The sequence below is a fragment of the Natator depressus genome, chromosome 8 (genome assembly GCF_965152275.1).
Source record: "Natator depressus isolate rNatDep1 chromosome 8, rNatDep2.hap1, whole genome shotgun sequence".
NCBI lineage: Eukaryota > Metazoa > Chordata > Testudines > Cheloniidae > Natator > Natator depressus.
The window spans coordinates 93,299,674-93,312,187 of NC_134241.1; the positions used below are offsets into that span (position 1 = coordinate 93,299,674).

Sequence of the window (12,514 nt, forward strand, 5' to 3'; positions counted from 1 at the left end):
CAGAAACCTGTATTTTAGCCACACGACCTACCTGTCATGAGATATTGCTTATATTCTGCATCTGGAAGGTGTGCGGCTGGACCCATATGCTCTTAAAGGGCTAGTCACCCTGTGACAGGAACCCATTTTACGTCTTTACTCAGGCCTCATTCTTTGAGCTGAGACAATATTTTATGTTGAGATCAAATGGAAAATGAAAAACTGCACTAATCTGAAGGCGTAATGTTTCCTGCTTATCAAAAGTTAGGCCAACAGGTTGGATTCAAGTCCTATGCAAATTTGCCGAAACTCCATCAACTCTGATGGTAAGTAAGCCATTACTTTTGCTGAGCATGGTCTACATCTATCTTGTTCATGTTAAATCTCAGGTGAGGTAAAGTGATGAGCACCGTATCTATTACAAAATGTATTGCCATAACTAGTCCAACAAGTGGAGACCAAAATGAACACTTAATTAGCCCCTTCAAAGGACTACATAACCCTTCCCTCTAGATCATTAGCTAGAACTCACACAGGGAAAAACAAATTAAACTACCTAATTCAGAATCTTTATTTTCTTTCTTATTTCAGTGTATTTTGAATCCTTATGTTCAGACCTCCCATGCAAGAGCCATTCTGAAAAAGGCCAGTCGATTTTTCCCCATAGGCTGATTCATGCTTTGAACGAAAAGCTATATAGTATTCTTGAACTATGAAACTGGATATTGTACACTCCTCTTAAGCTTTTCCTAGGTCTCCACTTGAATGTACAAGCTTGACTTCCTGGCCAAGGCCAGGTGGAAAGTCCTGCTGTTAAAACACTAACAGGAAGCTAGGGGGTCATTAAACATCCTTGCCCCTACATATAAGTTCCTTTTCCAGTGACATGCAGCGCAGAGTCTTGCCTTACTTTCTTCAAGTGCATAATCTGATTGGGGATATTTAGTGAAACAAGGTGTATCCAAATGCAATTACAGTTTAAAAAAAATAATACTGTATTCATAGATTGCAAGGCAAGAAGGAACCATTCTGACCATCTGGTCTGACCTCCTATATAACACATACCATAGAACTTCCCTAAAGAAGTAATAGTTCTTTCTATATATGAGCTTCAAATTACGAAAATGCAGCTGACATTTTCAAACCAAATTATTTTAAATAGTTTTTCTTTCAGCCTTAGATATGCTCATGAAAGGACATTTTGGATTTTGCATTCTGGCCATAATAGGCTTTTCTTTTAAACAGTATATTTAAAAGCAGCAGTGCCTCATGGGAGTTGCCATTCAGGTGCCTCATTCCCCATTCTTTCCAATGGACAGGGCTACATCTCCCATGATGTACGGCCATCCCCACTCCAGCCGTGACTGTGGTGCATCATGGGAAATGTAGTCTGGTCAGGGAGCTTGGCCCAGAGAGGAGAATAGAAGCATGAGGCACCTGAACTACAACTCCCATGAGGCACTGCAGTCACTCACACACATGCAGTTCAATGTTGCACTGTGCCAGAACAAACTGTTTCAACATGCTGAAGCAAAATTTTTTCAAAACTTTTTATTCCAAGTGAAATTGTAATATTTTGACTTCATCTTGATCCAAGACAGAAACAAATGTCAAAATCCTGAAATTTAACCTAGGATGGAAATTCAAATTTTTGATCAGCTTTAGTATTGGTCCTTGTAACCCTAGCCCAGGTCAGGTGACCGTGGCCAAGAAATAAAGTTCAGTCTATTACCAAAAATCCTGTGTGTCGCATTGTTAATACTCTGTCCCTTCTTTGGTTGTTCCAAAGTCATGGAACAGAATGTGGAGGAAACTCAGGACTTTGAAAACTCATGGAAGACAGGAGAGATTCCAGAGGACTGGAAGAGGGCAAATATAGTGCCAGTCTATAGAGAGGGGAATAAGGACAACCTGGGGAATTACAGACCAGTCAGCTTAACTTCAATACCTGGAAAGCAATCAATTTGAATAATGAAGCAATCAATTTGCAAACACCTAGAAGATAATAAGATGGTAAGTAAGAGTCCATATGGATTTGTCAAGAACACATCATGTCAAGTAAACCTAACAGTTTTCTTTGACATTGTAACAAGCCTTGTAAATGGGGGAAGCAGTAGTTGTGATATATCTTGACTTTAGTAAGGCTTTTGATACTGTCTCGCATGACCGTCTCATAAACAAACCAGGGAAATATAGCCTACATGGAGCTACTATAAGGTGGGTGCATAACTGGTTGGGAAACTGTTCCAATAGCAGTTATCAGTGGTTCACAGTTAAACTGGAAGGGCATATTGAATGGGGTTCCACAGGGATTGGTCCTGGGTCTGGCTCTGTTCAATATCTTCATCAGTGATTTAGATAATAGCATAGGGAGTACACACACAAAGTTTGCAGACGATACCAAGCTGGGAGGGGTTTCAAGTGCTTTGAAGGATCAGATTAAAATTCAAAATGATCTGGACAAACTGGAGAAATGGTCTGAAGTAAATAGGATGAAATTCAATAGGGACAAATGCAAAGTACTCCACTTAGGAAGAAACAATCAATTGCACACTTACAAAATAGGAAATGACTGCCTAGGAAAGAGTACTGCAGAAAGGGATCTGAGGTTATTGTGGATCACAAGCTAAATATGAGTCAACAGTGTAACACTGTTGCAAAAAAAAGTGAACATCTTTCTGGGATGTATTAGCAGGAGTGTTGTAAGCAAGACATGAAAAGTAATTATTCCACTCTGCTCTGATAAGGCCTCAATTGGAATACTGTGTCCAGTTCTGGGTGCCACATTTCAGGACAGATGTGGACAAATTGGAGAAAATCCAGAGAGAGCAACAAAAACGATTAAAGGTTTAGAAAACATGATCTATGAGGAAAGAGTGAAAAACATTGGTTTGTTTAGTCTGGGGAAGAGAAGACTGAAGGAAGACATGGTAACTGTTTTCAAGTACATAAAAGGTTGCTACAAGGAGGAGGGTGAAAAATTGTTCTCCTTAACATCTGAGGATAGGACAAGAAGGAAAGGACGTGAATTGCAGCAAGGGCAGTTTAGGTTGAGCAATAGGAAAAACTTCCTAACTGGCAGGGTGGTTACTGAAATAAATTGCCTAGGGAGGTTGTGGAATCTCCATCATTTAATGTTTTTAAGAACAGGTTAGACAAACACCGTCAGGGATGGTCTAGTTATTATGTAGTCCTACCTTGAGTGCAGGGGACTGGACTCGATCACACAGGAGGTCCCATCTAGTTCTATGACCCTATTTTCAATCCCTTTTTTTCAAAATCTTTCTAAATAACTAGTTTTTAATTGTGCTACATATAAATATTTCGCTTTAAAAAAATTAATAAAATGGTGATTATTAAAAAAATCAAGAAATGGGAGGGTATTTAAGGATTGTGGTAATTAACCTGCCTCGCTAAAAATATTTCTACCTTAGAGAACTTCCTTCTCCTTCTGAACTATCCTTTATGGATCTGAAATGACAGCATACTATTCTCATTCTATCTTTTCACTGAAACACTAGCTACCATGCTGTTGAAATGAGCCTTTATTGAACTTCAAAAGCCCATAATTATATATCCTTTCCTTGAGCTTTGATATTTTAATATTCAGCCGGTGAAATTATTATCTATTCCATCCACAAAGCATTTATTTATTTTGCTTGCTTTATCTCTGTTATTTCTTCAGTGGTCAGAGGGCAAGGAAGAAGCCCCCCTGCTTATTGGCAGCGGCAGAAAGCAGGAATTGAATGTACTAGAACTTTTATCTCCAACAGCTGAAGAGCTAAGCGTTTGAACTCCTTCTGCTCTGGCCCTAATGGGACTCAAAAATCTCCTCCTCCTCTCAGCGAGTTCCTCTAATTTATGCTTTGCAAGAGCCTGCCAAGTTTCTTTATATAGGTTCCCCAGTGCCATCACAGAGAAAGAGTCAAGAAGCCAGTCTTCCATCCAAACTCTGATCTGAATTGTTCATATTAAAAGGGCACTCTGTTTTCTAAAGTGTTGGAAGCTGCAAAGAAATTTCCACTCACGTTTGTTCAGCCCCAGTCTTACTGAACTGGCCGAATGTGCAAGCGTGGCAGAAATATCTGATATATATGTACAGCACAAATATAAATACATGGCCACGGGAACTTTGGTCTAACAAAATAAACTGGTATTTCATGGCAAAGTCGTCCGCAGTTTATGCTTCACAGCTCCAGCATCGAATAGGAGTGAAAGCTCCCACAGATGCATCTGCTCTTATTCCTAATGGGGGTTAGAAATGGGGCTGAGCTGCAATATTCAGAGCCAAATCCTGACCCCCCAAAGTTTGGGATCCGGGGTTTTGGTTGGAGTGCATTTCTAATAGGACAGCAACATGAGGCTGGAGGGAAATCCACAGCCCTGTCAACTTTTGTCTTTCCTTTAGGGCTAAGCAAAGCAATGCTGATAACATAAAGGGCTAGATAGTGTGACGTACACACAGACAGCCTGTATGCGCCATTGGAGAGCTGTGCTAATCCAAGAGGAGCATCAGGGAGATTGTGCCCGATCGCTGGTGGGGTTGCTCAGTGTGTACATTGTATGCTATCCATTGGAACAGCGGTTCTCAAGCAGGGGTACATGTACCCCTGGGGGTAGGCAGAGGTCTTTCAGGGTTTCTCAACTCATCTAAATCAGTGTTTCTCAACTTGGGGGTTGCAACCCCTGGGGGGGTCAGAGGACAAGTTTAGGGGGGCACAAGTGAAGGGCTGGCCTTAGGGGATGCCAAGCAGGGCAATTGCCTGGGGCACTGTGACACAGGGGGCCCCATGAAACGAAGTAACATGCTTCAGCCCTCGGCAGCAGGGCTCAGGCTTCAGCCCTGGGTGGTGGGGCTCGGGCTTCAGCCCCACCGCCCAGGGCCCTGGATTCAGACAAGGCTCACAAATGAAAAACAGGTTCAAATATCAGCCTGAAAGGTAAGTACAATATTTATATTCCAATTGATGTATATTATAACTATATGGTAAAAAGGAGAAAGTCAGCAGTTTTCCAATATTAGTGTGCATTGATACTTTTGTATTTCCATATCTGATTTTGTAAGCAAGTAGTTTTTAAGTGAGGTGAAACTTGGGGTATGCAAGACAAGTCAGACTCTGAAAGAGGGACAGTCATCTGGAAAGGCTGAGAACCACTGCATTAGAGTGTCCGATTCCCCCCTCCCCGCCCCAGTGTCCTGGCTCTCCTCTGTGGGCCAATGCATGGTGGCCCCAGCCTTCCCCTGCCCCTCCTTGGAATGATTTGCTCCCTGAAGGGATCAAAGATTGAGCGGTCCCTGCTGACAGGGACTGCTGTTGGGCTCTGCCTTCACGTGGGTAGTGCAATGTGGGTGAGGCTCTTTGCAGTGCTCCAGCCCCTCCTGAGCACCCGTGGAAGAGTAGTGTTTCTCAAATGCAGCCACCGTGGGCACATGCAGCCACCAGGAGGTTTTCCTGCGGCCACGACATCCTGGGAAGAATAGGGGGCAAAGCAGCAGCCCTTCCCTGCAGGGCCCAGAGGCTCTGGGGGCAGGCTTAACTCCCCCCTTTCGGCCTTGGGGCTCTGGCAGCGGACTCCAGGCTTCAGCTCCCCCTCCCGGCTCCAGCCGTGGGGTCTGGGTTTCAGCCCAGGACGGCAGGACTTCAGCAGTGCCAACCTTACCCGCCACCATGGTCAAGAGTCAAGGAGTGGGGTGAGCCTGGAGTGCGAGGCCTCGGAAGGGAGCTCAGGGCAATGGGGGAGGGAGGAAGCAGCAGGGTCTGGGGGGCAATGGAGGGACCAGGAGGAGGCAGTGGGGGCCAGGAGCACCAACATACAACTGTACATTATTTTTATTATCAAGTCTGCAAAAAAACCAAACCCTACATAAATAAATTACAATGATTTGGATGTGTATATGTGCATATTTATTTGTTTTTCCTAAAATTAATTACGTATTTTAGGAAATTTTGTCCGCAAAAGTCGGTGGCCGCACTCTGAGGCGATGAAACATTTGGTTGTGAGCACCCGACTCTAGCCCACAGAGTTCTAACAACAGAAGGAATGGCCCAGACCTTTGCCCAGAACTGAAAACAAACCCCAACATAAAGTGTATGTGTGTGTATCACTGGCACGGGGGAGGAGATTGCAAACCACCATGAAAAACTCGGTTCTCACAGTGTTTCTAGATCTCACGGGGGCCTCAGCAGTAACTCGGAAGTACTGGGAATCTCCTTTGCCGGCCTGCTACAGTGAGATTTCTAGCCTGATTTCTAAAGTAAGTCTCTTTGTGTATGTCTGGATTGGTGTCAATGTACCAGATACATGTACAGAGTGCTGATAAATGTACAGAGTGCTGATTCTTTGACGGCGCTCTCATTGTGAATCACAACCCCCTTTCTCAACTGGCTCATTTCAATTGTATTAAAATGGGTATAATAGTGACATATGCCTTTCATTGGAGCATCTTCAGGCACTTTACAAATGTTAATTAAGCCTCAAAACAGCTGTGAAGTGGTTTAAAGCAGCAGTTCTCAACCAGGGGTCTGAGAACAAGCAGATTACAGGGGGTCAGCCAAGCAGGGCCAGCATTAGACTCACCGGGGCTCAGGGCAGAAAGCCGAAGCCCGGCCACCCAGGGCTGAAGCCAAAGCCTAAGCAATTTATCTTTGCAGGACCCCCTGTGGTGTGGGGCCTCAGGCAATTGCCCTGCTTGCTATCCACTAACCCCAACCCTGGGTTTTATATGCAGAAAAACAGTTGTTATGGCACAGGTGGGCCATGGAGTCTTTAGGGCATGTTGGGGGGGCCTCAGGAAAAAGAAAGGTTGAGAACCCCTGGTTTAAAGTATTAGCATCCCCCTTCTACAAACATGGAAATGGGGGCAGGGAAGTTAACTCGCTTGCCCAAACTTACAAAGCAAATCAGCAGCATTTACAGCAATCAAACAGGAGAACTTCATTGCAGCCTGCCCCAGGCTCTCACCATGGGACCATACACACTCTCTAGATCAGTGATACTCAGACCTCAGTGGTTCAGGAGCCAAATTAGCAATCAGTATTAGAGTCACAGTAGTGTGAATTCATTGTTTCATTTACTATATATATATATTATTCTCACAGCAAAATGACTGACCGAGCATTATTATTTTATCAACTACAATTGATTAATAATATAGTAAAAGCATCCTGATTGGTTAACAACTTAGACTGGTTACTAGTTAAATCTCCCAGTGTTTTAAAATCATGTGCTGCAAAGTGCCACAGGAGACACATTAAAGAGCCGCTTGCAGCTCACAAGCCTCAGTCTGAGTATCACTGGTCTAGATGCAGCTTCCTCTAAAAGTGTTTCCCTAAAAACCATAAATTTGCAAAAAAGCAAACTGGTTTGAGAGTGGAAGGACAGTTATAGTACGAGATTATTTTTTCATTTAAGATATTATTTGAGTGCCATAAAATCACAACCCTGTACAGTACACAAGAGAATAACTTAGAGAAGCAACCCCCCCGCAACCAGCCTCAACAATGAAAAGGGTGAACGGTTCAGATGAAATCCAAGCCCACTCCAACCAATTTCACTCAAGTCTGTCAAATCCAGTCTAAAGATCTAAAGGGAGATTATCAAAGGCACAACAGAGAGTTAGGAGTTGGGCCCCCAACTCTCATTAGTGTTGGCCTATTTGTGTAAATGGAAATCCCCCCCTCTATTTACTAGGTGTTTGCATCCCACACATGTGACTTCAGACCCCATCCTAGTAAGAAGGAGCCAGCTCAGAAGGACCCCGTCCCCTTTACTCCATGACAGGAGGGAAGGGATAATCTGAGTTTGCTCACTTTGAGGGGAGCGTGAAGCTGAACACTTTTTAGTTTTTCGGTCCCATGCAGATCAGCCTTACGCCCTCCCTTCCCAGGCACTAATGGAGCTGCAGCATCTTAATGGCTCTAAGATAGGAATGAATTAGTGTTGCTTGTTGGTCCACTCTACAATGCCATTAGCTTAAAAGTACTGAATTTCCATCACGAACTTCTGTGGGGGAGGGAGCAATGGGGGGCCTGTCGAGTTTCCAGTATCTAAAAAGATACTATGCGGAGCTCACAGTGAAAATCCCTGTGATTTGCTACACTCCCCTGCTGATAACACCATGCACAGAAGAAAGAAGTTAAGTCATTTGAGCTCTAAATATTCCGCATGTCATGTGAGTCACAGAACTCATCCCCCTCTTTAAAGCATTTGAACGCTTCTTTCCTTTCATCTCTGTTGTTGTTTACCTAGCAATTCCCAGCAATGAAGCCACTGGTGAGTATACGCCTGCTCACTTACAAGATCCCGCTGTCTGTTTGCGGGATTAAGTTGTTTATCCTCTTACTTAAACCATTGGGAAACATATCGACTGCTTATGTCAGGCCAAACTTCGCCCTCTTCCAGTAACACGGTACCAGACACCAAGCTCAAAGAGCCGTCTGGAAGAGTGGTGACAGTACTTCACTCAGAGAGGTGCAGGTGCTAGGCATGCCAAAGTACTGCAACCTTTCAGTTGGCCACACAATGACCATGTTTTGCCTTACTCCGCTGATGCTGGGGCTTTCACTTCTGCTATCTGGCACTGGATGGCCTTTGCCTCCCCACACCAGGCTTCTGTCAGCAGCCATGATGGGATCGTGCAGTCATAGGGGTGCAGTGTCCTTGTCATGCCCCTGCCTTTCCTCTTCCCAAGCGCCTCCTGCTCCAGTGGTACAAATGATGTGAACACAACGGTATGAGAGAAGCAATGATACTGTAAATGCTTTCTGATGCACTTCAGTGGAGCAATTATCTTGGCTTGGTTCTTGGTTCTTGAATGCATCCGATGAAGTGGGCTGTAGCTCACGAAAACTTATGCTCAAATAAATTGGTTAGTCTCTAAGGTGTCACAAACCCTCCTTTTCCTTTTAATGAATAGATAGACATCTGACACAGGAACAACATAGGAGCCTTTTAAAGAAAATGAGGGCTTTTACATTCATTGGATGGTTTGATAGGGAAAAAATAACCTCGGGTGCTATTCTTTAAAAGCAAATGAAAGAACTTTCATTCTGGGATTTTGAAATACTAGATAGTCTTGGGGGGCTGTTTCACACAAAAATGACTTTGTATTAAGAAACGTTAGTTTCTTAAATTTAGCTCTTTAAAGGATGCAAAGGAATTGGAAATCTAACCACACAACATATCCCTCCAGTCAGCCCAACCAGCTACAGTATTTGGCTTCCATTTGCAACTACCCCAATCAAAAAAAAAGTTAGGTTTGAAGGAAAGTAAGTTTGAAGTGAATGTTAAATTTATATTAGATACTTGTTAATTAGCTAGTAAATGAGTCACCCCCACAGACTGCCATGGTCTGTGCTATTTAAAGCAACCCTCGTTGTGTCAAGTTAAACTCCGTCAGCAGCCAGAGAGTTGACTAAACAGTAACATTTCAAAGCTTAACTTATTCATATTTTTTTTTACTGTTAAAAAGGCCAAGACTAAAATACCTACCTGGGTATTCATAGTCAGGGAAGGAAGAAGAGAAACCTGTTAGCCTTTATGAAAGCTGCTTCCATTTATATGTACATCCACCAGAGTGCTCTCTGGTTACTTATGATGAGCCATCCTTGTTTTTTCCTCATGCCTCACCCCTCTGTTCCTTGTTAGCATTCTCTCCTTTAATGGTCTTTCCACAAGAAAGCTGTTGACCTGGATAAATAAGTCCAAAACCACATTTTCACCAGATTTGGTAAAAAGAAACCTGTGGGTGTTTACACCACAGTCAAAATGGTTCCTTGGCTTACTAAATATTAAAAAGGGAAGAAGGGATGGATCTTTCCAAAATTGCCCTGTTCTGGTACTGGCCACTGTCAGAGATAGGATACTGGGCTAACTGGACCATTGGTCTGACACAGTATGGCCATGCTTATGCTCTTAAAAGCAAACAAAAATTCTCTTAGTGGCATGGTAGCATCTGCCAAACTTCTAGGCCTACTTTATCCACATGTTAGATCCCCGACTCCCTTGTGGGCTAGTGGGGTGACACACAGCAAGCATCCAACCACTCTTCTGCTTGGGATGGAACAGATGTCTGAGGTACTACAGAACATAGCTATCAATACAAATAAGCCCTGGTGGTTCTTAAGGGGAAACTGGCATATGCAGGGATTCTAAGGTGGCTTGAATTCCCTGCTTCTTTTCCTGAAGGTTCTAGAAAATTGGAGAAGTCTTTTGCAGATGAGGAAATAAAGAGATTGCTATTTGTTTGGCCAAATCCTTCCGCCAGGAACACTCAAACAACCCAACTGGAGCTAAGGGAGAGGCTTTTCAGCAACCAAGGGCAAAGTCTGAGCTCTCATTTTTCTTGATGCTGAGACCTCAGTAAATGTTGTCACCACAAGTACATCAGAAACACATGGCATGAGGACCTCAGACAAGGGTATCATCTTTCCACGGTCTTTGGGCCTAGATCTACAAGGCTAGAGCCATGAGTAGAAGCAGGATGCCAGGTGTAAATGATCGCCATTTGTGCAGTGGCAAAATTAACGTGAACCAAAACTTGTTGTGAAGTAGCTTGGATCAAAGGATCAAATGTGTGACAGGAAGCTAATTTATTTTAAAAACAAACTCAATCAGAGGGGGGAAAAATCTAACTCTGCACAGCTCAATTTTTTCCTTCTTTACTGCTAATGAAACATAATTTCCTTCTCGCCACTCCACCAAAATGACAATTTTCAACTGGACTTCCATAAATTCCATGTCACATCATTCTTCCTCCACAATGTGATGAGGGTTGGTGGTATCTCTACAGCCTCCCTTAGCAGCATAGTCTAGTGCCTAGGGCAGTAGGCTAACATTCAGGAAACCTAGGTTCAATTCCTAGCTCTATCACTCGTCTGAGGTAGTCACTTGCTGCCTAGTGCCTCAGTTTCCGTCTGTAAAATGAGAATAATGATATTTGGCCTCCTTTGTTAAAAGTCTTTGAGAGCTATGGACCTGGTATTATTATACCTGTACTTCCTCTACCCCATCACATTGTGATCTAATTTGCTCAGCAAAGCACAAATTTGTTTGCAGCTGTATTCCATGATCACGCATTTTTTACATGAGCCCCAGGTCAAGAGTGCTTGTAGTGTCAAAGGTAAAAGTTAATTTTTCACTTCTGAGAGCCTAAATTGAGTCATTTAGTTTCCTTTGCACATGGAGGAATATAGCATATGGAGCATACAGTTCAAAGAGGGCGCAGGATGAAATAATACAAGGAAAGCTCAGGCTTTAAGGTTTTGTCTTACAGTATGAAACTGAATATGTGTCTCTTCAAGGAAGTAACAGCTTTCCATTTTTAAGTCAAGTTTGGCCAAAGGCAACTGCGTCTTCTTAACACAGTTCGGTCATTCATCAGTGTTTGTATTTCTGCTACGTTCAGCTTGGCAGCTCGGTTAGTTATATAATGATCATGTGGGCGGCTTCCTTCCCCCTCCATTTTCCCCCTCCACACACACACTTTTATTTCCAATGTAATGTTAAAGAAGAAAAACACAAAAGAAAACACTACTGAATCTCATAAGCAAAGTCTTTCAGGAAAGGGTTTTGGAAGTTACGTCACTGAATTGGAGCCATAGGCCCAGCTCTCCCCTGAAATTTGCTCTTCACCTGATATTCAGGAGCTATTTTCCTCTCCTTCGTCTCTCTTACTTTCCAGCTCCCCGTTCTAATGTTTAATACAGGCAATAGCTTTGAAGCCTTTCCAAATGAAAATGCCAGAAGCACCCAGGTTTTCCAGGGAGCCTGCCAACTCCAGCAATCATTAATTTTATGTGCTAATTTTAAAGTTGATGGGTTTTGTGTCTTGAACTTCAAAGGTGAATAATCTAGGATTTTCTAAAAAGGAGAAAATCATTTTAAAAATGTTTCTTTGCAAAAGAATATTATTTTTATTTCAAGGAATGCAGATTTCCTCTTTGTAGCCTGTATAAATGTTGTTGAAGAGCTCCATGCCAAATACTTGTTTTGTCCCAAAGAAATGTTTAAAGTGAACTAAATCGGGCTGGGCTATAAAGTGTTTTCATTTGTTTCACCGGTGGCCCTGCGGCCTTTATAAGTGAAGCGTGCACATTATGTGCGTGCAGGGCAATTATATTTTTCAGTTACAAAACACAGCTTATTAGATTGACTAAAGTGACAGATTTCAGTTTGTTTCTATCAGATATTACACAGCCATTTGCCTGAAATTTCTAGGGCATAATTTTGACAGTTTTCCCACTCATCAGCACATTAAAACCAGCTGTGGGTCTGGACAAACGACTTCAGCAGAACCTACTGAAAGTATCTTTTTTCCCCCTTCTGAGCAAGGCAGATGAAACTTGGAGTTCATTATGGTAGTTTAATTATGATTCAGTAAGGATGTCCTTCAGTGAAATCCATGGCTCCATAAACAACATGTTCTGTCATATTAGATGTCTTCTATTTCAGTTTTAAAGTCACAAAATCATGTGCTTTTCATTTGAGTTGTTGGACCCCCTGCTAAACTTATAAACATAAAGGAATGGTAGCA

At 42.8% G+C, this 12,514-nt stretch overlaps 1 non-coding gene across 1 annotated transcript; it reads left to right on the forward strand.

The window, feature by feature from the left end:
- The first annotated feature begins 8,688 nt into the window (after window positions 1-8,688).
- Window positions 8,689-8,752, forward strand: LOC141993034 (small nucleolar RNA Z39). Its single transcript, XR_012640730.1, has one exon. It is a non-coding gene; the product is annotated as a small nucleolar RNA Z39 (small nucleolar RNA).
- The last annotated feature ends 3,762 nt before the right edge of the window (window positions 8,753-12,514 follow it).